This window comes from Microtus pennsylvanicus, chromosome 2 (assembly GCF_037038515.1).
Source record: "Microtus pennsylvanicus isolate mMicPen1 chromosome 2, mMicPen1.hap1, whole genome shotgun sequence".
In the NCBI taxonomy this organism is placed as follows: Eukaryota; Metazoa; Chordata; class Mammalia; order Rodentia; family Cricetidae; genus Microtus; species Microtus pennsylvanicus.
Window position 1 is genome coordinate 66,030,250 of NC_134580.1, and position 27,405 is coordinate 66,057,654.

Below are 27,405 nucleotides of genomic sequence, written 5' to 3' on the forward strand. Positions count from 1 at the left end.
TGAGCTAGTCATATATCCAATATTGTAAAAAGTAAATTAGATAATAAACCTAAATTGAAGAAATTCTTATTTAGAATTAAATTTTTCAAGTTTTTAGTCCTTAGTAGAATCAATTGTGTTTGGGCTTTTAGTAAGGCAGAAAATTATGGTGGGCAGTGTAAAATAAGCAAAGCTGAAAGGAAACCAAGTGAGAAGAGGATGGGTCCCCCCAATTCCCTCCCAGGATCTACCCCAATGAACTAATTTTCCCACCTCCAAAAACTTCACTACCTCCCAAAAGCACCGTCAGATGGCAATGATTGCTTTAAAACATCAGCCTCTGAAAGATATTTAAGATCCAAAGCGTTACAGCCCTTGCCCACCACCCATGAAACAGGTCCAAGTCTCAATTCTTAGAACAGAGGAATCATTGCTGCAATTTTTTAAAAAATGCAGATTATCAGATAAAGAATTCAAAATCCTTGCTCCTCTATAACTTGGTGAGCTCTATTCACAGTACGAATATGACCTGGAGTAAGGCGGTTGGTGTTAATAAATAAAACCATGACATTCCGCATTGTACTACTGCTCATGAATTAACACTTTTCAATTTATATTCAACTCTCATTTTTTAATGTATGCCTTCCAATATTTTAAAAATTAGTCTTCACCATGAACTCCGTACCTCAAATTCAACTTCATTTGAAATGAGTAAAACATTTCTCATGTGGAAATGTCCCTTGAACTTAGTTCCTCCTCCTTGATGGCCTCCATATACTTGTATATCATCCTCAGGAGCAAATTCTTTTTCTTTAGCCACAGGCAAGCCATGTTTTCTCTGCAATGTTAACAAAACATCCAGGCAGAAAAGGCACTTGAAAATGTAACAAGTGGAACAAAAGTTGAAAGACGGGTTGGAAAACACATACCTGGCTTCAAATAACAGAGTCACTGGTTCAGAACTAGGGACTTAAAAATTCCACAGGTCAACTAAGCATAAAATTACACAGGTTGGAAATAAACTTTAAGTCTAAAGATTTGGGCAGTAAAGATCATGACTTAAAGCAGGGTGCAGGTAACACAAACTGGATCACTAGATAGCCAAAAGCTTTACTTCCATCCACAATGCTGCCACTTACGTGAGGGTAATCATTTCAGACCATTTTTTCTCGAACCAAATACTATGTATATACAATTGTCTACTTGTCATCTCCGACTACATGTTACATAGTTACTTTTAATTCAAGATTTCCAAGTCTAAATATCTGAATATTTAAGGAACATAAGTACAAATAGTGTGGCTTCTAAATAAGAGTGTTTTCGAATATGCCAAATTGTAAATGATATTTTGACATTCCAAGCATCACCATTACATTTTCCAAACAGTGTTAAATACACGAATAATGAAACAAAAAAATGTTTCCATAGTTTGTCAGGCATACACAATGCCATTTATGGATCAGAAACCACTCACATAATCTGTCTAGTCCTTGAACTTTGACTTTTAACCCTACTGTAGCCTAACTAACTATATGATACCCATAAGTAGATGGCAGTCTTTTCATTTATCACAAAGCCTTTGGTATCATTATAGTTTGAATAGTAAATGTTTCCCACAGGCACATGCTGAATGCTAGAGCACTATTATGGAAGGTTCTAGAAACTTTAGGGTTGGACCTAGCAAAAGAAAAAAGGACACAAGGTCTAGTTCTCAGAGACTGTGCTTTCTGTGCTGCTCTGAGTAAAGAAGTTCCCCTTCATGCTCTCCTGATACTCCACCATGGACACAGAAGACTAGAGCCAAGTGACTATACGCAGGGTCTTCTGAAATCTGCAAGCCAACCTTTCTTCATTTGAAGTTGGCAGTGTCAGGTATCATAACACTAAAACAATGGAACCAGCACAGTGACTAAATAGTTCACACACACACACACACACACACACACACACACACACACGACAGATGGTTCTTAAATTTTTCAGACAGGAATAAGGGAAAGAATTTATAGAGCAACTTATTTTTTGTTTTAAAATTTCCTTTACTGCAAATGGTAAAAGTAAAAGGCAACTTGTAACACGCTACCTGCATTACTGAGAAAACAAGTTATCTCAGTAGATCAAAGCATTTGCTGCAAAAGCCTGATGACCCAAGTTCCAGCCCTGGCACCCAAGAAAAGACAGAAGAGAGAAGACTGTACAAAATTGACTTTGATATTCGTACACAGGCCATGGGTGTATATACATATAAACACACACTAATAAGAATAGCATTTTAATGTTTTACATATAAGTAGGAAAGGAAACATTGATTTCTGGGTCTATATGTCTTTTAAAATGCAAAACGACTAAACCAAGTTACCATATAGTTTAAGGTATTCATTTTCTCATTTGCTAAGTCATTCATTCACTCACTAACCATTTACTGAGTATCAACCATTTGCCAAGTGATATAATCTATACAGAATTTTATGAACTAAAAAAATAAAATCTATGTAGTGGGAGTACCTGGGAAATTACCATATTGTTTGAAAAATAATAATAATATATATAGTCCAACTTGTGAGGTAATAGATATTAAATAGTGACTTTGCCAGTAGAAGACATGTGTTCATAGCAGATTTTTCTACAAAGTCGCTGTTAACTGAGCTGAGAATTTATTTCATGGAAATAGAAGGTTATAGGAGTCTCTTGTCCCAACATTTTTATATCATCTTGTTTTACGAGGGCTTTTTTTAAAGACACCATATATAATACTTATTGACTCATTAATGCTCACAGCCAACAGCACCATCTCTCAAGTGTAAAGGAAGCCTAGCAGAACACAAACACTTCTACATAAGGAAAATAGACCATACACAGCACTACACGTGGGACCATTTCAGATGATGCAATTACCAAGAACAAACACAAAATACAGGGGTAAATGATACTAAGTACACACTGAATATACTTGTTCATAGCTCAGAAGAAGGAAAAAGGAGGGGAAAGAAAGGCACAAGTGCATGGGAGGTAGAAGGAAGAAGAAAATAAAATTTGTTGGTATTAAACTTGGTTTTGCCATTTACTAGCTGGCAATCTTAGGAAATTACTTAAAGACTGTCTCAGTTTACCTATTTCTGAAATGAAGATATTATTATTACTACTGCATTGCTTATATTGAAGATTAAGAGTCTTAACTACACACATACAAGCACTAGTTGTGTTAGCTAACAACAAAATAAACAAACTAAACATTTCTTTGGAGCATTATCTTAAACTCTCAGAGTTTAAAAATGTGTGTGAGGCCCAGGCTGTGTATTCAAGAACTACAGCTTTTGTTTATCTTTCTCTTCTGACTTTCCCCCCCACTCCTTTCTGCAGGAGGCAGAAGACTGTTCTCTGCCTCACACCCTCTGCTCTCTCCTTTCCTTGCCAGACAGTGTCAGAGGCCTATCCAGGACACCAGATGTTCCTTCCTTAGAGAGTTTGCTCACCTAGAAGTAGAGTTTGCACTGCAGCTGAGTTGCTGTCCTAGTTAGGGTTTCCATTACTGTGACGAAACACCATGAACAAAGCAGCTTGGGGAAGAAAGGGTTTATTTGACTTTCACTTCTAGATTGCCATTCATCATCAAAGGAAGTCAGGACAGGAACTCAAACAAGGCAGGAACCTAGAGGCAGGAGCCAATGCAGAGGGATGCTGCTTACTGGCTTGCTTTACATAGCTTGCTCAGCCTACTTTCTTATAGAACCCAGGATCACCAGCCCAGGGATGGCAACACCCACCATGGACTGTGCCCTCCTCCACTGATCACTAATTTAAAAAAATGTTCTACCTGCTTTCATACAGTCCAATCTTATTGAGCCATTTTCTCAGTTAAGGTTCCCTCCTTTCGGGGCTGGAGAGATGGCTCAGTGGTTAAGAGCATTGCCTGCTCTTCCAAAGGTCCTAAGTTCAATTCCCAGCAACCACATGGTGGCTCACAACCATCTGTAATGAGGTCTGGTGCCCTCTTCTGGCCTTCAGGCATACATGTAGACAGAATATTGTATACATAATAAATAAATATTTTAAAAAAAAAGGTTCCCTCCTTTCGAATGACACTATCTCGTGTCAAGTTGACATAAAACTAACCAGAACGGTTGCTCTGGTGACATTCCCTTCAATGTAGGCCTAGCCAATGTTGAATGGCCAATTCTCCCTGCTGCCTGGGCCAAAGTGACTGTTCGCAGGAAGACATGCCCATTGAATAACCATTCAGGCCTGCCCAGCAGTCTCTTTTCAAGTCAGAGATGGAACTTACCATATATGTTGCCATTGTAGACTTCAGTATTTAATAGTAATTGGAAAGAGATGCTGGAGACAATGTCAAGAAATGCAATGCAGATGAGGAACTGGTAATGAAATTGCTGGGACTTTCTCGGAGTGAGCCTCCTGGGTGCACATCCAAGCTGAAGCATATGGAGAATAATTAGGACCCAAGACAATGAGGAGAAGAGATGAGAGACAATTACTACTGTGCAAACATAAAGGTCCTTCACTCTTGCTTGGGCAAAGGATGAGATCAGTGACATTAAAGGCAACCTGGAATGGCAAGGATTTAGCTGGCAAAATGAAAACCCCATCCTGTCAAACTCTTCAGGGCCATTGTTGCCAAGGAACACACTTACATGGCCAAAAGCATCTTATTCCTAGCATCTTACCAGTGCTATGCGGGTCGCACATTTAGGGGCTGGCAGCAACCCTGTCTCAGATCTCCTCAGAGCTTCCTCATCTTTTGGTCATCACAAGTGTCCCTTTATCTTGGATTTTATGGGGCAAGCTTCTTGGTAGCTGCATTTAAACTTCCACTGCAGAAGAAAAATGTTTGGGCAATACACTAATCTCATTGAAAAGGATTATTCAGGATGTAAAAAACACTTACTACTTTTTCGATTCAATACATCTACCCGCCACAAACCACTTTGATCACTGCATCAACCATTAGGGCTCTATCTAACCATATCTGTCTCCAGTTTTAAGAACAAATATTATCCCTTTCAAGCAACTATGTTGCAAGCTTCATACTGAACTCTCTCTGGAAGGCATTTTATGAGATCCTCCCTAAACCACTGGGAGCCCCATGTTGTAATCCATCTCCATGCAATAGTAAAGGAAGCTAAGAAAAATAATTAGCAATAAATAATCTGGAAATCAGTAGCAGGCTGAACATCCAATCAACTCGACACTTCCCATCCGTAGCCTTCCACTGCATCATATAAACTTAAGTTTGCACAGTCTGCTCTCAATGGGATACAAATACAAAATGGCTTAGATTTCCTCAATCTCTGAACCAGCTGTGCTATGCTGAATCCTGTCTAGAAGCCACCGTTCTACATGGCTTTGAGTGGGCAGAAAGCCCCCAGGGGAATGGAAATGAACACCAAGCTTTTGAACACCTACTCACAACTGAAACAATATCTTCTTTCCCCCTTTTTATGTCTTTTTTATTATTGAAGGTACATTTTCTCATACAATTTATCCTGTATAAAGGAATCACATTGTCTTTATCCATACTTCTGCCGAGGGATGTCTAGGTTGTTTACAGTTTTCAGTTATTATGAATAAAGTTGCAATGGCAATACTGGGGAGCAAGTGTTCTTGTGGTAGCAGGGAATGTTCTTTGGGTATATGCCCAAGAATGGTATAGCTGAGTCTCAAGATAGATTGATTCCCAAATTTCCGAGGAATTACCATATAAATTTCCATAGTAACTGTACAAGTTTGCACTCACACCAGCAATAAAAGGGTGTTCACCTTGATCCACACTCTTAGAAACATGAGATGTCACTTATATTACTGATCTTAGCCATTCAAACAGGTATAAGATGAAATCTCAAAGTAGTTTGATTAGCATTTTCCTGATGGCTAAGGATGTTGAATATTTCTTTGAAAGTTTCTCAATTGCTTGGAATTCCTCTTTTGGGAATTCTCTGTTTAGATCTGAGCCCTTCTTTTAATTTTTTTTTTCATCTTACATTCTTGTCCCATTTCCTCACCTTTCCCCCCGATTCACTCCTCAGAAGGGGTAAAGCCTCCCTTGGGGAGTCAATAAAGTCTGGTATACTAAGTTGAGGCAGGACCAAGCCCCTCTCACCTGTATCAAGACTGAGTAAGGTATCTCCCCACAGGAAATGAGCTCCAAAAAGCCAATTCATGCACCTGGTAAAAATCCTGGTTCTTTTGCCAGGGGCCTTCCCGACAGATAAAGCCACATAACTGTCAACCACATTGAGAGGGCTTAGTTCCCTCCCATGCAGGATCCCCAGCTGTCAATCCAAAGTCCATGAGCTTCCACTAGCTCAGGTCAGCTATCCTGGACTTGGTTATATGAAGTATTGTTTTTTGGAAGTCTGTGAAGAATTGTGTTGGGATTTTCATGGGGATTGCATTAAATCTATAGATTGCTTTTGGTAAGATTGCCATTTTTACTATTTTGATCCTCCCTATCCATGAGTATGGGAGATTGTTCCATTTTCTGATAACTTCTTCAATTTTTTTTCTTTAAAGACTTAAAGTCTGTTTTAAGCAGGCCATTTGTTTATTTCCAGCTGTTCGGCAGCTCAGACCCGAAATAATGACACAGAAACTATATTATTTAAAACACTGCATAGCCTATTAGCTCTAGCTTCTTATTGGCTAATTCTTACATATAAATTTAACCCATTTCTAGTAATCTGTGTATCGCCACGTGGCTGTGGCTTACCAGGAAAAGTTCCAGCATCTATCTCTAATGGGGCTACATGGCTTCTCTCTGATTTTGCCTTCTTTCTCCCAGCATTCAGTTTAGTTTTCCCCACCTACCTAAGTTCTGCCCTATTAGTCCAAGCCAGTTTCTTTATTGATTAACCAATAAAAGCAACACATAGACAGAAGAACTTCCCACACCAAAAGTCCTTGTAATACAGGTCTTTAACGTGTATATTGAGCCATCCCTGTATCTCTGGGATTGCTCTTGGATTTGTTTTGCAAGTATTTTGTTGAGTTTTTTGCATCTATGTTCATAAGGGAAATTGTCCGTAATTCTTTATTGAGTTATTATACAGTTTGGGTATCAAGGTAATTGTGGCCTCGTAAAATGAACCAGGCAGTGTTCCTTTTGTTTCTATTTTGTAAAATAATTTAAGGAGTATTTCCATTAACTCTTCTTTAAAAGTATGACAGAATTTTGTGGTAAAACCATCTGGCTCTTGGCTTTTGTGGTTAGGGGAATTTTTTTAATTATTCTCTCATAGGATACATTCTGACTGCAGTTTCCCCTCACTTCACTCCTCATAGCTCCCCCTCTAATCTTCCCTTTCCCCAAGAACCAATCCTCCTCGGTTTCTCTTCAGAAAAGAACCAGCCTGCCAGGAATATTAACCAAACATGGCATAACAAGTTACAATAAGAGTAGATACAATCCCTCATATCAAGGCTGGATGATGCAAGCCAGTAGAAGGTAAAAGGTCCCAAGAGTAGGCATACAAGTTAGAGACAACTCCCATTCTGGTTGGGAGAATTTTAATGACTGCTTCCAATTCACTAGGGGTTATATGTCTATTTAAATTGTTTGTGTTATCTTGATTTATCTTTGGTAATTGGTACCTATTGAGAATATCATTCATTTCTTTCAGAATTTCAAGAGTACAGGTTTTTAAAGTATTTACTTGTGATTGTCTGGATTGCCTCCATTTTTGTTGTTATATATACCTTGTTTTCCTTTCTGATTTATTAATTTAGATATTTTTTCTTCATCTTTTAGTTAGGTTGGATAAGGGTTTGTCTATCTTGTGATGTTCTTGAAGAGCCAACTCTTTGTTTCATTGGTCTCTTTGATTCTATTTTATTGATTTCACCCCTCAGTTTGACTATTTCTTGCCATCTACTCTTCTTGGATGTGCTTATTTCTTCTTGTTCTAGAGCTTTCAGGTGTGCTGTTAAGTTGTTAGTATGAGACCTATACAATGTTTTTTTAATGTAGGCTCTTAGTGCTGTGATCTTTCCTTTTAGGACCATTTCCATTGCTTCCCATAATTTTGGGTATGCTGTATATTCATTTTAATTAAATTCTAGAAAGTCTTCAGTTTCTTTCTTTGTTTCTTTCTTGACCTATTTTTTTCATTTTGTAGAGAGTTGTCCAGTTTCCATGAGTTTGTAAACTTTCTGTTATTACTGTTGTTGTTAATATCCAGCTTTAATTATTTGTGGTTTGATAGAATTCAGGGAGTCATTTCAATTTTGTTGTATCCATTGAGATTTGCTTTGTTTCTGAGTATGTGTTCAGTTTTGGAGAAAGTTTCATGATGTGCTGAAGAGTGGTATATCCTTTTGTATTTGGCTGGAATGTTCTGCAAATATATGTTAGGTCCATTTGAATTATAGCATCTGTTAGTTCCAGTATTTTTGTTTAGTTTTATCTGGGTGGCCTGTCCATTGGTGAGAGCAGGGTAGTGAAGTCTCCCACTATCAGTGTGAGGATAAATATGTGATTTAAGGTATAGTAGTTGCGATTCTGTTCAGGCTCTTCTGGCTTTTAAAGTCTCCTCTGAGAAGTGGGGTGTAATTCTAATAGGTCTGCCTTTATATACTACTTGGATTTTTCCCTTGCAGCTTTTAATATCCGTTCTTTGTTCTGTATGTTTAGAGTTTTTATTTTTATTTGGGGAGGGGATTTCTTTTTAGTCCAGGCTTCTCTAATTCCCACAGTTCAGAGAGTCTGAGCAAGAACTACAGCATTGTTAAAGTCAGACAGACATTTCACTCTGCACTGGACATATCTACCTTGTCACAGCTCAGAGTTGAAAAGTGAGGTTAACAGAGCACCTGGAATAAAAACAAAATGCCAGCTTCTTCAAAGGATGTGTCACATACTGATAGGAAAAGCTAACAATTCTTTTTAGGGCCAATGACAGTAGGGGCATGAACTAGCAAAAGGAGATTGTCTGACCTAAACTTGGCACATAAGAAAATACGTAACACAGACTGAATAACAAATCACATATGCAAGTCATGTTTTTAGAAGCTGAGACAATACAGTGAAGATGGAAAAGAAAGTTAAAATTGAATGCACAGAAAACCCAACAGCAAATACATGTTTCTCTCTAGACTTTAAATTGTGTGTGTGAGAGAGAGGAAGAGAGACAGAGACAGAATCTTGAAACTAAGTATTGAAACTAAGAAGACTATAAAAAGAGAAGGAAATGGAATAATTGGTGACATGAAATCACACAGGTGGGTGAGCAAGAGAACCAGTAGGGGGCAGGGACAAGGGGAGAGAAGAAGCAAGGGATGAAAATAGGACAAAAACATTTGGATGGAAATACCACATAAAACCCATTACTTTGTATACCAACTTTCAGAAATCATTTAAAAAGACAACCTCCCTAGAGAAACCCTACATTATAGGAATACTTCTTATAGCCTACAAGCATCTCTAATTTGTGTATGGTTTATACAAACCTTGTAAAAATAGATAATTCAGTTAAAAATGTGCTGCATTTTAATAGGACATTTTAAGGAGGATGTGTTTGTTTATATGTGTGTGGTCTGTCTGAACGGATATGTGGAGTTGAGAGGTTAAGCTCAGGTGTCACTCCTCAGGAACACTATTTACCTTTTTTGGTGAGAGAGTGTTTCTCACTGTGACCCAGGGCTCATCCATTAGGCTACACTGAGTGCCCAGCAAGACCCAGGAAACCTCCCTGCTTCCCCAGTGCTGAGGTCACGAGGGTATGCACCATGCTCAGCTTTTTAAGATGGGTTCTAGGAATTAAAATCAGGTCCTCTTGCTTTCATGGAAAGCATTTTACTCACTGAGCCATCTCTCCAGTCCTGTGATGACTATTTTTAGGCAGGAAACTAATTGCATAAGGTACACAAAAAGGGAAAAACAGGGAGAAAAGAGTGGCATTCAAATAATATTTCCATAAAAAGGATAAAGGGGGGGCACCTAAATGAAGCAAACAGTTCGGTAAAACATATGGGAAGAGAAAGGATAAAGAAACTTAAGTGATAGAGCACAGCAATGGGAATGAGCTATGAATGAATTATCATAAACAGAATAGAAAACCACCATGAAATGATGATCGTGTTAAAGATATTCACAGACGGGCTCAAACACTGATCAAAATTATGGGAGGGTCATAAAAGATCCAAAAGAGGACCAAGACCAGAATAAAATGCAAATAAGAAAATAGAAATGAGCTAAGGTTGTAGCTCAGTGGTAGAGTGCCTGTCTAGAATGCACAAAGCCGTGGGTTCAATTCCTAGCACTGCAAAAACAAACAAACATCAGCAATGTTAAGAAAATTAGAAATGATTACAGTAAAAATAAATATGAAAAACACTATCGTAAAAAATATATACACATAGAAATAAGGAAACAGAAATCACATATATACAGGATTAGGAGCCCCAAAGAAGATAGCAAAGGGATGTTTAACCTGTTGCTTTCCTTCTCACTAGCAAAAACTCCTCAAGAAAATAGCAATAATTTATAGTCAATAAAGCGATGAAGTATGAATGTGGCTTGTTGCTACATATTTAACAAACCCAGATAGTATAATTACCACACAGGTCATATGGTGAATGTGCGTGTGTGTGTGTGTGTGTGTGTGTGTGTGTGTGTGTGTGTGTAATAGCCTATTACTCACATGGTTCTGATAAATACGATAACATGATATTAATAAACCATAGGAACAATAAACATATGCAATAAACAAGATATGTGAGACTGCCACCAACACAGTATGACATATTATCTTACAACAAGCTTTCTTTAATAAGTAGAGGTATGCTACAATTTAATGATAAAAGTATAGTGTAATAAATACATATAGAAACAATGTAACTACTATTATATTATTCTTGTCAGGTGTCATACGCTGTACATCACTGCACATGCTATACTTTTGTATGACTGGCAGCACAGGAAGCCTGTTTAAACCAGCTCCACGCAAAACATGTGAGTAATGCATTGCTTTATGATATAATGATGGCTACAAGGCCAGTCAACAATAGGAATTTTCAGCTCCATAATAATAATATGAGACCCCTATCATATCTGTAGCAAATCACTGAGTCAAAACATTATTATTACGTACATGACAGTAATTATAAAAAATTAATGTAACTAAGACCAAAATAAGTAGTGATTATGGTAACAAAATATAATAAATACGTTAGGAGCTCTAACATGTAGTGTTCTGTAATTAACAAACGTAGATGAATAGCTACAGACAGTCAATACTTCTGAGAGAGGGAGAATCAGTTTTCCCTAGGAATCGGCTCCTTGATAGACTACCCAGTCCCTAGTGTCAGACCCAAAGACATGCTCATCTGAGCAGCATTAAACAGACTCATTATATTATACATACATACATGCATACTTAGATATGTAACAATAATAGAATTAAGAAGAGATTATGAACTAAAAGGTAGTGAGGGGGACACAGGAGCAGTTGGAAGACCTAAGATATGGATAGAAATGCTATAAATGCAGTTCTCATGTATGAAATTCTCAAAAAAATTACTTTTAAAAATTGAGCTAAGGAAAGAGGTGAGAAAGCTGCTTGGTGTGTCTGTGCCAAGTCCCTGACCTTGCTCACAGAGGCACATATAACAAGGGGAACAACATAACCCAACCGTCCAGCTTCTTTATTGACAAAACTATGAGGAGACCTATGAGCTGCATTATGGAACTTCGGTTCCATAGAGTACTCACTGGTTAATATCTACACGTCTTGGTGGATCTTTATCACTTTATATTAACTGGGCTTTGTATGAATATATGATTCCATTTCTGGCCAATGAATCCATGAGGGAGATAATTGTTTCTCTGCTCTTAAGAAGAACTATAAGAAGAAAGGAGGGTGGCATTTTTCCTCTGTCTCTCGATACAGCTACATCTAAGTTTTGCCTGCAAGTGCAAACAGAAAGAAAGAACTATGATGAAAGGCTATGGGCTGAGGGTGGCAATACAGGAATGTGAGAATGTAAAAGCCTTTATTCGATTTCTTTTATAGTCTTGATTTCTCCAACAAATACGCACTGCATGTCTAGTCTTCCTAGGACGTCCCAAACTCAGCCCGTAAGAATATTTGTGGTTTCAATTTTCAGTGTGACTATGATCTATAAAAGAGGCCACAGCAAAAAAAAAAAAAAAAGACAAAAAATCCAATGGTTCTCTTTTTAAAGACCTTTATTTTTGTTCTTAACAAATCCATTCCTAAACATCAAAAGGGTTTTCCATTCCTTCACTTCCAAAGATAAACTCTTTTTCAAGTTACTTCCTATTTTACCCAAAACAAAACAAAAACAAAGATAAACTCTTTTTCAAAGTTACTTCCTATTTTACCCAAAACAAAACAAATATAAAATTCTCAAAGTTTTATGGGAGATAATACATCAGAGTATTAAGGGAGTGCCTCATGCCTCTTCTAAGAAGAAAGGAGGAGTTTGTTCATGTTTTGTGTGAGTCTCTTTCCTCTGTAGAACAACTGCAACAAGTGCTAACCTGAATGTGTGCACCTGGACGGAGTGCTGACGGCCCTTTATCTAGAGCAGTGGTTCTCAACCTTCCTAGAGCTATGACCCCGTAATACAGTTCTACATGTGTGGTGACCCCAACCATAAGATTACTTCCTTGCTACTTCATAACTATAATTTTGCTACAGGGATCACAATGTAAATACCGTATAAGGGATCATGATCCACAGAATGAGAACCACTCATCTAGCATGGGGATATATTTGATCACAATCTAGAACAGAATCTTCATAAAGACATGAATGTCAAGTTTTCTCTCTCTTTTGCAGTTTTTGTGGTTTTGTTTAAACACAAATAAAACATGCATGCAAGTCATCTACTACTCATCTTCTTTGCTACATAGCCTGGTATTGGGGTTGGTGATGTTGATGACCAGCTGTGCTGTCTTACTGTGATAATTACCATTTCTTGGAGGAAACATTGTGAAAAGTCAGCACAGTAATATCCACTGCACAACAGCAGCTCCTCCAGATCCTTGACATTGTGAACCAGAAACTTCCAGAAGCTGCTAGGCAGCAAATGCTTGGTTTTTTTGTTGCTCCCATAAGCAATGTTGGGCATTAGGGTCTGGCCCTTGAATCTTCTCTGCATCCTGCTCTCAGTACCTCTGGGTTTTCTCCAGTTTCACTTAATTTTGTCATATCAGTCTGACTGGTGCCTGATGAGCTTCTTGGTCCTCTTTTGTACAATCTTCACCTTCCCAGAGGTTGGAGGGCAGCCATGATGCTGCAAAAGAGATGGTGGCAACCTTATGGGTTTCATTGTGCAAGTCTAGTTCTCTTCATTGCTGCATCCTCAATACCAAGAACAGCATCAGGCATGTTGTAGGTGCCATAGCCACTGCACAGTGCCTGACCGGACAGTATACAGTCCCCAAGGATACCCGTTGTGTGACTTTGTTTGAATGGTGAAACCCTGTGAAGGCACAATGTATCTGCTAACTACTGCTCTGCGTTCTGTGATAAAGGCACTTTCATGAATGGCATGAAGCCTTAATTTTGCCTTTATTGTTTCATTTTTGGTGCATAATAAGCTAATACTAAACACTGTATAAAGACACCCTCTTCTGTTCCACCTAAACCTTAAGAACCTTTTAAAACTTGAGAATAATATGCTTCTTTGTCCACCCAGGAAGCTATTAGTGAAATAGAGATAAACAATTTCTAACTGTTCGAAGTTTTCCATTTTTTCCCTCAAATTTAAACACATGAAAATAGTTTTTCAAAGAAATTCTACAGGAAAATGAAAAGAAAACTAGAAATAATAAAAAAAAGTTGAATCTTTCTGTACTCTGTAGGTACAAAGCAAGAAAATGCTGGCAAGGGTGTTCTTTTTTTCCTATATCGTTTGGAAATGAGCTGCAGATTCTTCATGAGTCTTCATTCATCCCAAACACGAGAATGACTTGGAGGAATATTCTTAGAAAGTGCACTAAATCAAGCTTCAAGCTGCTAAGTTCCTTGTTACAGCTGCCCAATCTTAACTAGGCCATTTCTTTTTCTTCTGTTTTGTATAAACCACGTGGCTTTGACAATACAATGGCCGGTACTGCAGTAAAGCTACTGATCCCAAGAGAGGGTGCTCTTCTCGGCAAGTTAAGAGCTGAAGAGGACTATGCAGCCACTTTATGCTATCGCTTCATATAATTTACAGCAGAGCATTAGGCATACTGAAGGAGAACCATGCCTGTGGTCTGAGACATGTTTACACATGCTCTCCATACACAGGCACAAATAATTGCACATTTGTGTATGCACTCCAATTTTATGTCCCTACACTTTATTGTTAATAGTTTTAGCCCCTGTGGTACTAGGTACAAAGAAGGATTTCAGGATAAGTATTTATAAGCCAGTGTGTCAGTAGTTGACAAAAGATTTAAAAGGTAGCTTCAGGGAAGGGAATTGCACCTAATCTCACTGCATAGGTTTCTTTTCTATTGTCAGATTTTGGAGGTTTTGTTATTATGTGACAGGGATTGAACATAGGACCTCACACATGCGAGGCAAGTTCTTTGTCATTGAGCTACACCTTCAACCTTATTACAGGTTTATCTCAAAACCATTGTTGGCTGACACACATAAAAATGCAAAGATACTTCATGAATCCTCTCTGAAGTTTTCCCCAGGGTAAAATTTTGTGATACTATAGTATAATATGCTAAGAAGGATGCTGCCATTGAGACAGGCAGAATACAAAATATTCAAGTGTCACAAAGAGCCCCCCATGGTGCTCTCTTAGAGTTATGTTTACCCACCCCCTTATTCCAACACAACTTCTTAAGTCCTGACAACCACATTCTGTTTCCTATTTCTATAATTTTATCATGTTAAAATGTAGTGCACACAGCATTGTATACATAATCTCTGAGGGTTAGCTTTTTTAAGTCAGCAGAATTCCCTAGAAATTCATTGAAATTATTACCTATATAATCTGCTTTTCTTATTTGTGACTATTGGCCCAGATGATATATATATATATATATATATATATATATATATATATATATATATATATATATATATATGTCATTGTAATTTTACCTGTCTTGTTTCCAGAATTTGGCTATTACAAATACTACTGCAATAAACATGGAATATAAGGCTTTCATTTGAATTTAAATCTTGGTCTGAGGATATAACTTGATTGTACAACCAGTTTTCTAATAAGTGTGAGTTCCCAGACTTGATCCCCAAAACCACAAGAAGAAAGGGAGGGAGGGAGAAAAGGAGGGAGGGAGGGGAGAAGAAAGGAAGGGACAGAGGAAGCAAGGGAGGAAGGAAGCAAAAGTAGGATTGCAAATCTATTAGAATGGCTCTATGATTGTAAGCAAGTGTGCAGGAGATCCACACTTTCCAAGAATTCTCCTGTTCTGGTCACCCTACCTCTACTTCCTGCCTGGCTACTGGCCAATCAGCATTTAACTAAAGCAATACAAGTGACAAATCCTTACAAGGTACAAGACCGTTGTCCCACAGCAAAACCCTTGCTTTGCACTTTTTTAAATCAATAGTAGAGAAACTAAACAGGGAGGAGAAAATGTGGCAGGCATTTCAGAAGATACAAAAGCTGATAGAGGGATAGGGAATATAGCCAGTGTTGTAGGCATGTAGGAAAATACCATTATTTAATCAAAGGAACTGGAAAGCCTTAAACATGTTTTAAAGCTCCAGTTTGCTTTAGTTTTAGGAACTATGTGGAATCATACAAATGAAGAAAAAAAGCATCAAGCCAATTCTTAAAACAAAGCAAAACGAAGCTACCTAGCCTGACCAACATGGCCCAGACATCCTATTCTTAGCAGACGACAGGTTATGGCCTGTGACTAGCCAATGCGTAATCTCATTTTCCAGTTTGCTTTTCTTTTCTTTTGCTTTGACTTTTTATCTTTAAGGTAATCCTCCCCTTACTCCTGCCCTGATCCATTTGACCTTCTTCAGAACTATAACAAACCATCCTTTCTATAGTAGGTATGGTCTCACTACACCTGAGTAAAAAATTAAACACAGTATTTAAAGGGTGTGGGTGTCACAAATAGAAGCTGTTTGCATGAGAATGACTAAGATGTGAATTCTGTCCATCATGTACTGGAGGTTCATATTCAGGGTATAAAGCAGCAAGACAGGCTAAACCACGATATGGACACTACAGGAACAGAGATCAGCCCATAGTAAACTCCTTGGACTCTGAACCCAGAGCCGCACACAATCATATCAGCCACCACTGTCCCAGGAAGCCCTTCATATGTCTTGGCCAAATCAACCCCCTGATCTGTTGACTTCTCTCTCCTACCCCTTCCATCACTCTTCATACATTTCACAATCACTTTTAAACACCATTTTCAGGATGATTTTCTTGATCGTCACTCTCTCTTTGCACAGGCTGCTTATCTTTTTCTATGATGTCCTTGCCCCCTATATTCATCTTCTTCAACATATTTCACAGCCTCAATTTAAATTACCAAGGTTATGTCACTGACAAAGTTTCTCAAAGGAAAGGTTATCATACGGAGAATCTGCCACTTTGTTAACTCTTAAAGTGAACTGTGTTGATCATCCTTATCATCCACCCACCGCTCAGCACCTGTGGCATAGAGCTACCATCTGGGTCTCGGCTGAGTGAAGAGCCTTAGCCTCCAGTCCATCACCCATCTATTCAAACCATCACTTCAGAGTCAGATTAACCCACATCTGCAATTGGCGGCTAATGACTCTAACAATGTTTTCATTAGCATCTTAAAATCCTCTGCCTTTCCTTCTTAACCCCCTTTGCTTTCCTCAGAACAAATACTGCATTTTCTTTGTGTATGCTCCAAGGTGCACAGTGTTACCACCAACAGTCAAATCGCCATGCCAAACATTTCTGCTATAAACTAAGTGCTGGCCCCAGCTGTATCCTCTGTATTGCTGAGCAACCCTTATATTTATCTTCAGTTGACACCTATCAGATTCCCCTACAGCAGCTGCTACAGAATTCTTCCAGTTTCTTTAAGCTCCAAATCCTACCCCTTTTCTCCCCTAGGCTCAGAAAAAGCTCCCCTCTACATAACTGAGGGGACAATTTTACGATCGTGAGATGGTTTGAATCTTTTTTCTCCTCAGAGCTATTCTGGTCCCACCCCCATCTATACATTGCTTCTCAGCTCTCACCCAGTGAAGGAAATGCCTATCAGGCATTCCGATGCCAAATTTTTGCACCAAATATTGGATATCCCCCATCTTTGCTCCTTTCCTTCATCACACAGGAATTGTGAACCTTGTCAGTCCAAACAGCATTTTGTGGTTCACTGGTGTATGTGAAGTAGTTATACAATCCCACTTAAAAGAGAGCCTAGTATAAATAAAGTAGTTTACAAATAGTATGTTATTTAATACTGGTGACAATCATTGATACTTTTGTTATTATATTATATATTTTATTGATTAGGAAATAGATGCAAGGGGAATAAGAAAGCTTACTCAAGGACACAGAAGTTGGTTTTGCGTCCCTCCCATTAGTATATTACAAGTTTTCCAAAGATGAAACAAACGCTTTCTTGATTTTTGTCCCATGTTTTGCTCTCTCTGTTCTCATCACAGATACTTATTGAGCATTTCTATCAACAAGGATAGGAATGCACATATACCACACATAACTGTCACTAAGGCTTCTAGAAATGTTTGCTGAAGTGTTGAAAAAAATGAATTTTGTTTTTAAATATTTAAAATATCTGTTTTAAATATTTTTTAAAAAGTATTTAAACTGGGTGGTGGTGGCACATGCCTTTAATTCCTGCACTCAGAAGGCAGAGGCAGGTGGCTCTCTAAGACTTTGAGACCAGCCTGGTCTATAAAATGAGTTTCATGACAGCCAGAGCTACACAGAGAAACTCTGTCTTGTAAAAACAAATATATATTAATATATATGTATATATATATATATTATATCAGTACTCAGTTTTTCTCTTTTTCTCAGAGGCAATCATTTTCTAAAACACTGCTAGCACAATTCAAAATGCAAAGAAATTAACACTCTGGAGTGTTCTTTGGTTTGAAAAGTACTTTTTGCCTGGGTGTTTTTCTTCAGTTACCTAACTTGGCTCTTTGACCCACAACTTGACACAGTTTCCACAGCTCTCAAGAGCTTTCTTTGTCTGAATAAAGACAAGATCAAGTCCAGAGAGGAAGAACCCACAGCAGCTTCAACTGAAATTGCTTCCATAAAAGAGGCCAAGGCTGGCACTGAGGCTTCTGGGGAAGCAAACATTTCTTCCATTGACAAGAGTTTAATTGGACATTTTGAGAATCCAGTGTCATGTATGCAGATGCAAATGTTTGAAAAGTTGTTCACAGTGTAGTCTGTGCCAGAGAGGCCCCAATGCCAAGCCAGCAAACAGCCTCTCACTCTGCTAGACTCAGTTTCTAAAGACATTTCAGCGCTCTCTGGGCTTGTAAATTTCCACATCCAAAGACCCAATCTGTGTTTTCAAAACAAGCCTTTTCCCACATGGGCACACATCAGTCCTTACCCTGCCAATCATACTACTTCTTGTTCTGCTTGTTCTGATTTTAAAAAGGAATTAGAAAAATAATTTGTAAGGTGTTTGTGCCATCCCTAGAAGTGTAGGGTTAAATGTTCAGTAGATTTTGGAAACCAATACAAAGTTAGCAACAGACCCCAGTCCCTTTTTTTGAATTAAAATCTTGAGTCCCAGTCCCAGGGAAAAGACTGCTTAGGAGCTCAGCTCAGGGACAAGTCCACTGTAACAGGTGAGCTATAGAGAAGTGTGCTTGATAAGTAGAATAAAAAAACATATTAACAAATGAGGATCGAGGAATTTATAAGCATCAAGCTATTAATAGTCCACCTTAAATTATACAATGTAGAAAATATAAAAGTATTGCCAATTTTGCTGGGCGGTGGTGGCGCACGCCTTTAATCCCAGCACTTGGAGGCAGAGGCTGGTGATCTTTGTGAGTTCAAGGCCAGCCTGGTCTACAAGAGCTAGTTCCAGGACAGGTTCCAAAGCTACAGAGAAACCCTAAAAAAAAGTATTGCCAATTTTAATATTGCTTTTCTTTTGTCTTCCTGTTATTTCTCAAGAGAAATTGTTAAATATGTAAACGTATTTTTAGTTTGGTCCTATGCTGGTTCCTTCTGTGTCAGGCTGGAGTTGGTGAGCTCCCGTTAGCTCAGGTAAACTGTTTCAGTGGGTGTCCCCATCATGGTCTTGACCTCTTTGCTCGTATTCTCACTCCTCCCACTCTTTAACTAGATTTTAGGAGCTCAGCCCTGTGCTCTGCTGTGGGTCTCTGCCTCTTTTTCCATCAGTTGCTGGATGAAGGTTCTATGGTGACATTTAAGATAGTCATCAATCTGACTACAGGGCAAGGCCACTTCGGGCCCCCTCTCCATTATTGCTTAGGGTCTTAACTGGAGTCATCTTTGTGGATTCCTGGGAATTTCTCTAGTGCCAAGTTTCTTGCTAGTCCCATAATGACTCCATCAATCAAAATATCTCTTTCCTTGCTCTCCATCTTTGTCCTTCCTCCGTCTTGACTATCCAGTTCCCTCAAGTTCTCTTCTCCCCTCTTCTCCTCTCCACATTCAAACTAGTTCCTCTGAATGTGGGTGACAGTCCTGTGACTGGGGCAGACTGTGGGCCCACTGGCAGTGGCACCAGGATTTAGCCCTACTGCATGTACTGGCTTTTTGGAACCTATTCTCTTTGGAGGAATACCTTGCTAAACCTAGATATAGTAGGGAGGGCCTTGGACCTTTCTCAAAGGAACGTAACTTACCCTTTCTGAGGAGTGAATGGAGGTGAGAGGGGAAGGAGTAGGAACTGGGATGGGTATGTAACATGAAAAAAGATAGTTTTTTTAAAAAAATAAAATAAAAAACAAAAATAAAATTAAAAAGGTTCCAAGTCACGTGGCTAAACAAAGACAAGGAAAAAAGACATTATTTTTATGTGTGTGTGTGTGCGAGGCACTTGTACATGTACACATGCATATAGGTGATCCTCTGGAACTATAGTTACTTGTGGTTATGAGTCACTCAATATGGGTCCTGGAAACGGTGCTGGAAATCAAACTTCAGTCTTCTGCAAGAGCAGCAAGTACTCTTAACCACTGAGACATGTCTCTAGCACCAGAAAATTTTAAATGTTTAAAGCCCTAAACTGGATATATACATAATGAACACTTATCATGTATTAAAAGTAGTTAATTCCAAAAAGAAAAAAGAATCTTTAACAAAAGGTTCTGCCACGCTTGCATAATGTAAACATGAAAAGTAGAGAAGAGAAATCAGAATTCAAGAATGAGAATAAATATCTCATGAGGATAAAAAAGAAACTTAAACTCAGCGTTGCCTATATCTCCACTTTCAGCTGCAATATAAAAAACTTGCAAGTCACTGTTCCTGTCCTTACCACAACAAATAGAAACAAACAAACTGAAAACCAACAATTTCCTCTGGTTAATCAGAGGACCAAAGGACAAACCAACATTGTAAGATTAAAGAAATGGGCAAATCCAGAGTCACAGTCAAGATTTATTCACTTGGACCAGCGCCACCAGAGCCATGTGCAGGTAGGAACACAGAAATGGCAATTGGGAAAAGCTGAAGGAAGATGAGTCTAACATACAGTCCATTGAAAAGTGTGAAGTTCTTGGAGCCCTGGTCTTGGTGAAGGATGTTTCAACCATTTGGAGCAATCCCAAAGCAACTATATTGAAGAGGACCAGAGATCAGAATGCCAACACTAATGTAAAAAGCCACGAATGATGTCACATGCCCATTATCCCATTGGTGGAGAGGCAGAGACAAGAGAGTCATGGGTAGTTGCTGGTTAGTCTAGTCAAGTCAGTGAGCCCCTGGCTCAGTTAGAGACCCTGTCTCAGAAACAAAGATAGAGTCACTGAGGAAAACATTCGATCTCAATATATGACCTCTGCATTCACCTCGACACTCACAATAACCCACATACACACATATTGTATTAACACCTCTATACATACACAAAAAATCGGATATCTGCAAATCATGTATGTATTTGTTATTTTTCCTGTTGTTGTGAGAGTTTCAAATAAAGGAGGGATTTATTTTTACTCACAGTCTATCATGGAATGGAAATTTATAAAATAGTGTAGCTTGAGGTAAATAGTTACTCCAGCCCAAGGAAGGGGGCAGCCCACAGCTTTGGTATGTATTCTACCTAAATTAACCTAATCTACATAATTCCTCACAGGTGTGCCTGGAGGTCTGCCTCCTAGATGATTCTTTTTTTTTTTTTAAATCTTTTTTTTATTGAGAAAATGAGAAAAAAAAACAAGTTTCCACCTCCTTCCAGCCTCCCATTTCCCTCCCCCTCCTCCCACCCTTCTCCCCCTCCACTCACCCTTCTCCCCCTCCCCCCACTCCTTTCCCCCTCCCTCTCCAGTCCAAAGAGCAGGCAGGGTTCCCTGCCCTGTGGTAAGTCCTAGGTCCTCCCCCCTCCGTCCATATCTAGGAAGGTGAACATCCAAACTGGCTAGGCTCCCACAAAGCCAGCACATTACGTAGGATCAAAACTCCTTGCCATTGTCCTTGGCGTCTCATCAGCTCTCATTGTTCGCCATGTTCAGAGAGTCCAGTTTTGTCCCATGCTTTTTCAGTCACAGTCCAGCTGGCCTTGGTGAGCTCCCAATAGATCAGCTCCAATTTGGGATCAACCTACCCCTGGACCCAGCAATACCACTCCTGGGAATATACCCAAGAGATGCCCTATCATATGACAAGAGCATTTGTTCAACTATGTTCATAGCAGTATTATTTGTAATAGCCAGAACCTGGAAACAACCTAGATGCCCTTCAATGGAAGAATGGATGAAGAAAGTGTGGAATATATACACATTAGAGTACTACGTTGCGGTTAAAAACAATGACTTCTCGAATTTTGCATGCAAATGGATGGAAATAGAAAACACTATCCTGAGTGAGGTAACCCAGACCCAAAAAGATGAATATGGGATGTACTCACTCATAATTGGTTTCTAGCTATAAATAAGGGACATGGAGCCTACAATTGGTGATCCTAAAGAAGCTAAGTAAGAAGAACCTTCATCTGGTGATGGATGGAGATAGAGACAGAGACCCACACTGGAGCACTGGACTGAGCTCCCAAGGTCCCAATGAGGAGCAGAAGGAGGGAGAACATGAGCAAAGAAGTCGGGACCACGAGGGCTCCTAGATGATTCTTAAGGAATTATAAATATTCCTCTCATATAGTTTATATCTGTTAACAGTATGAAATGGCTCTGGATCTAACGTAATGGCCTTTGCTTTGGAAACTTCTTGCTGCACACATGAGGACTGGAGTCTGGATGCACACAACCCATGATCACAGAGTGATGTGAAAGATGTAGGAATAGTGGCCACTTATTCTCCCAGGAAGGAGATGTGGCTGGAATTTAGAAAGATCTCATAGAATGGTTGGATTTTTAAACTGTGTTTTAAGGCCTGAAGACTCAGAGGAAAGAAAAAAAGGTATTCCAAGCAAAGAGAATCGCAAAAGCAAGGTGAAAGAGGTGGGTGAACATGGACATGTCATTTCTAGAATGATGGAGGTCCAGTACAGCTGCAGAGGAGATGTGTACCACTCAGAAACAAATGGTGCCTGGATGCCAAGCTATTCCTTTGTTACCCACCCCCATTCACTTTCTAGTTTCTTGACACACATTTTTCTATGTAGCCTAGGCTGGACTCCAACTTGAGATCCTCCTGCCTTAGCCTTCTAAGTGTTGGGATTATATGGGTGTGTGCCTTTTACCTGGCTCTTAAAATTTCTTATAAGAAGAAATATGACTGGACTTTTTAAAAAAGAAAGTAGCCATAGTAAGAATGTTTTAGAAGAACTGGAGAGAGCCAGAGTCAGGAGGACATGGGAGATCCTGTCGCTGGGGGCCACATGAAACAAAGGTAAGTTTGAGATATTTTTAGAAGTATAGTGGGCAGGATTCAATAATAGGTGAATATGGAAAATAAAGCATAAAATACTTTTGAGGCTTTTGTATTGCATAAATTGGCAAATGAAGATTCCCATTAGTGAATATAATTCTTATAAAATTAGTGAATATTCTGGGAGAACACAGGTGGTTGCACCTAGTATTGCTATGCTGTGAGGGCATTGGTGGAGGCTGCTGCTGCCACCCTACAACAGATCTCCAGTCTAAAACGGCACATCTGTTTGACAGAGCAAGGAGGAGTAAAAAGAAAGACAGACTTGACTAATGACTGTATATGGTATTTTAGGTGGAGTTTTGAAGTTCTCTAATCCTTATGTCAGCGCCAGTGAAGGAAGAAAGGCTGAAGACTTGGGTGTTCCTAAATGTCATCAAGAGAAAGTGAAACTACTGGACATGGTGACTCAAGCCTGTAATCCTAATACTAGGGAAACAGAGACAGGAAGATTGCAGGTTTGAGCCCAGTCTGGGATATCCAAGGAGACGCCTTAAAAACAAACCAAAATGAAGCAAAAAAAATTTAAATTAAATAAATCAAAAGCAAAGAGAAACTTAAGGAGAAAAGGGGGTGGTACAAAGGAATAAGAAGTGGGGAAAGTGTAGCAGAGAGAGACCAGTAAAAACACAGTAAAGGCTTATTTAGAACACAGGGAAGGAACTAACTTCCTCTTCTAGATAACTGCTCTTCTAATGACAACAAAACTGAAGACTCTTGTATTTTTCTGTTTGTAAACAAATAAAAGAGTATCTGAGGTATGGATGCTGACAGAGAGGTTGAAAAGTAATTGGAAGGTTTTGCACCGAGTGAAGAGTGACAGGAAGGAAGAAACAGATAAAAAAGAAAAGGGAGAAATTTTATTTTATTAGAAGAAATTTTTCAGAACATTTGGTAAAGTCTATGACAAAATGCTAACAAGGGAAAAGACCAACACAGTATGATTTGGTGTAATAGTATCCAGCTCTTTGTAGAAAAGAATGTATCAGCATAGTACCTTACAGACAAAGAACACCTTTGCATTTGGTTGCTACAGGAACAATTCAAAGTAGATGCAGCTGGATACTCTGTATCTTTCTTGTATAAGTTAAACTTTAAAATTAAAGTGCCTACACTTTGTCTCAGTTCCTATGGATGGCAGTAATTGATTCACAACCTTCTGCCTTTTAGTCCATGGCAACATTTATTATCATAGAGCCTTGCTTTGCCTTGGAACTTTTTGCTGTATGTTCCCTCTAACTCTGTCAACCATGTCAAGGAAGAAACTAAAGCAGCAGAGTCAAGAACTCTAGGGAGAGGGTCAGTGCTGGAAGGTTCCTAGCACCAGCACTGGAAGACCCTGAAAGGTGGAATTTAGCGTCTATGAAAATCACGAGATACTTTCAGTGCAAGGGGAGGGTCTCCAGTATAAAACATTCATGACTTGATCTTTAGCAAGAAAGACAACTCTTTTATGAATTGAACAAACATGCTGATAACTATTTTATCAAGTGAACAATCTTTCAATGGTAGATATTGTGAATAAAGTCAAAGCAGTACTGAATTTTCTTAAGGTAAAATACACCTGCAATACTGCTTGTCACATGTATAGTAGGTGAAGACTTGGATATCAAGTATTAAGAGAATGGTCTGCTTCTGAATCTCTGGATCATTAAAGACCTTTTAAAATATACTGAACATGATGATTTTCAGTTGAATCTACTAACTTTTACTACTTAGCAAGCATCTACAAGTAGGGCGTTGAACAATATAAAACTCAGTTGGGAAATAGAAAGACAAGTGTAACTCTGTACTGCCCTCAGTCTGACTCTGAGGAGGACCCAAAGGAAACAGTCATTCATGTAAATTCATCCATATAGTGGGAAGACCCAGGGAAACCAGAAACTCTTATGGTCCTTGAATCCATATCAGCATTGAAAATTAAATAAAGAAATTTTTTTGTTTGTATCTGTGTGGTATAGGTGTTTTGTTTGAATGTGTATGTTTGCATGTACATTCCTGTAGAGGTCCAAAGTTGATATCCAGAATCTTCCTCCATCTCTTTACCTTATTCATTGTGGCAGTGCCTCTTAAGTGAACACAAAGCTTTCCAGCGAAGGCAACTTTGGGACACACAGGAGATATCCAGTATGCCCCAGGGAACCCTGAAAACACAGGTATGCAACTACACCTACCCTGCATTGCCATTTGGTGTAGGTAAATATGTGATAGTTGACTCTCTTGCTCAAATTTGGTGCTCTATTCTTTATCTGGCGATAGCATATACTCAGTAAACTGCTGAGATATCAATATTCTCTAATAAAACAGTAACAAAAAAGAAGCACTACTATACTATATTACAGAGACGAACCCAGTGCTGAATGGGGTGGCTCACACCTATAACCCCACCATTTGGGAAGCTGAGAGGCAGGATTGCAGTAATTTTGAAGGCAGATTTGGCTACATACTGAGTTCCTGAGCAACTGAAGTACAGAATGGAAAATTGTGTTAAAACAAAACAGGAAGGGTAGAAGAAAATAAAATGAGGGAAGGGAGAAGGGACAGAGAAAAAAGAAGAAATGAGGGAGGAAGAAGCATGCAGAAATGAAGAGAACAGACTAATAATCCAACAATTGCAAGCACATGAATGGATTATTTATTTTTAAAAGCTAAGTGGTTTAGGAAAAGTGGAAGTGGGGGAGAGAAAGTACATTTTAGAGCTCTAGCTCCAGGGCAAGTAATAAGAGTTTTTGCTTTAAATTTTTTCATAATACTGTGAGCAAAAGGAAAGTCTATTCCATCATATCAGCCTCCAGGGCAGAAAACACTAGCCTCCTGAGCTAAATCAAACTGGCATGGGCTCTCAGACTTCAGGCAGCTGCCATTGGTCTCTGCCTTCCATGAGGCTAAACCTGGCAGACAAAAGGAAGCAAAATAAATTTCCACTTATTTTATAGCTACTTTTTTGCTCTCATCAATTAATTATAAGAGTCCTGCAAGCCCAGCTTGCATTCCCAGTGTTCCCTATTAGGGTGTTGGCAAGCAACCCCTCACCAAAGACACAAAGCTAACAAGTTCACGCTTGTGCACACATGCACATGCGCGTGCACACACACACATGCACGAGCACACACACACACACACACACACAGTTTTTAGTCATGGTGCAATGCCCTTAAGTTGTTCACTGATGACAACCCTCAGTGTCACCTACTTTAAATTCCCTAAATCAGTAAAATTATTAGGATACACCAGTATTTAGGTTTGATGTATGGAATCATAGTGGAATTCAAACATTTTTGTTTAGGTTTTTTGTTTTGTTTTTGAGACAATATCTCACCGGATAGCCTAGGCTGCCCTTGAACTCAGAGCAGTCCTCCTGCCTAAGCCTCTCCAATGCTGGAATTGCAAGTGTGTGTCACCAAACCTGGCTGGCAATTTTATTCCATTGTGTGGGTGTGTGAGCACGCACGCGCACACATACATACACATACACACACAGGCACACTATAGTGCATATGTGGAAATCAGAGGACAACTTGCAGAATTTACCCACACCAGGGTAAATTTAATTCAGGTCATCAGAGTTGTTAGTAAGGTCAAAGGAGTTTGACTTGTACCTTGGTCTTCGGTTTATAGTAAGGATTAAATGGGGCAATGTAAGTAGGAAGTTTAAATGGACAGTAAAGTGTGTGGTCAGAGAACTATACACATTAGCCTTGAACATTTCATCTCTGAATGACACATGTTCCTTGGGAAAAGAGCCTAAGAAAGTCAGCTTTTTTTCACCAAGTGAAACATTTACTCTATATCACCAGATAAACTTGAAATAAACAGGTAGCCGCGATTTTATTCTGGGATTGTGTGTTTGTTAGACATAGTGCACAAAGAAATATATTAATATTTAAATAAAATGCCCTTTTAAGTGTCCTCTAAAAATATCCAAGGTCCTTCCAGCTCTAAAATGTTGTGATCTATGATAAAAATTCATAATGAAACAATTTTCTGGAAATCATGGGATTATCTGACGGCATTGACTGGAAACAACTGAGACCCAGACTGGGAGCCTGTAACAGTATAGGAGAAAATATTGACTTCTTTTCTCTACCAACTGAAGGTCTCAGGCTCTGCTTGCAAGTGTGGTAAAGAAAGCAAGTGAGCTGTATCTGCAGACAAAGAAGCATGTCAAGACTCACAGAATCCCGAGCAGAACAGAGGAAGTATGTAGAATTCCATGAAATAATTCAAAACTTCACCCTCGATCAAAGAATGTGCAAGAAATTTAACTCAGGAGGAATTTAGCTAAGTGACATCATTTTAGAGATTGAAAAAGAAAAAGCTAGTAATGGGACAATGGTTCATTTTGTAAAGTGCTTACCATGCAAACATAAGGACCCAACACCCACGTCAAAGTCAGGTGCA

General features: G+C 38.9%; 1 protein-coding gene and 1 pseudogene across 2 annotated transcripts in view; both read right to left on the reverse strand.

The window, feature by feature from the left end:
• Cpq (carboxypeptidase Q) overlaps nt 1-27,405 on the reverse strand; it is a 361,963-nt gene that overhangs the window by 332,779 nt on the left and 1,779 nt on the right. The window lies entirely within an intron of this gene.
• On the reverse strand, nt 12,801-13,247 carry LOC142844831 (large ribosomal subunit protein eL32 pseudogene; annotated as a pseudogene).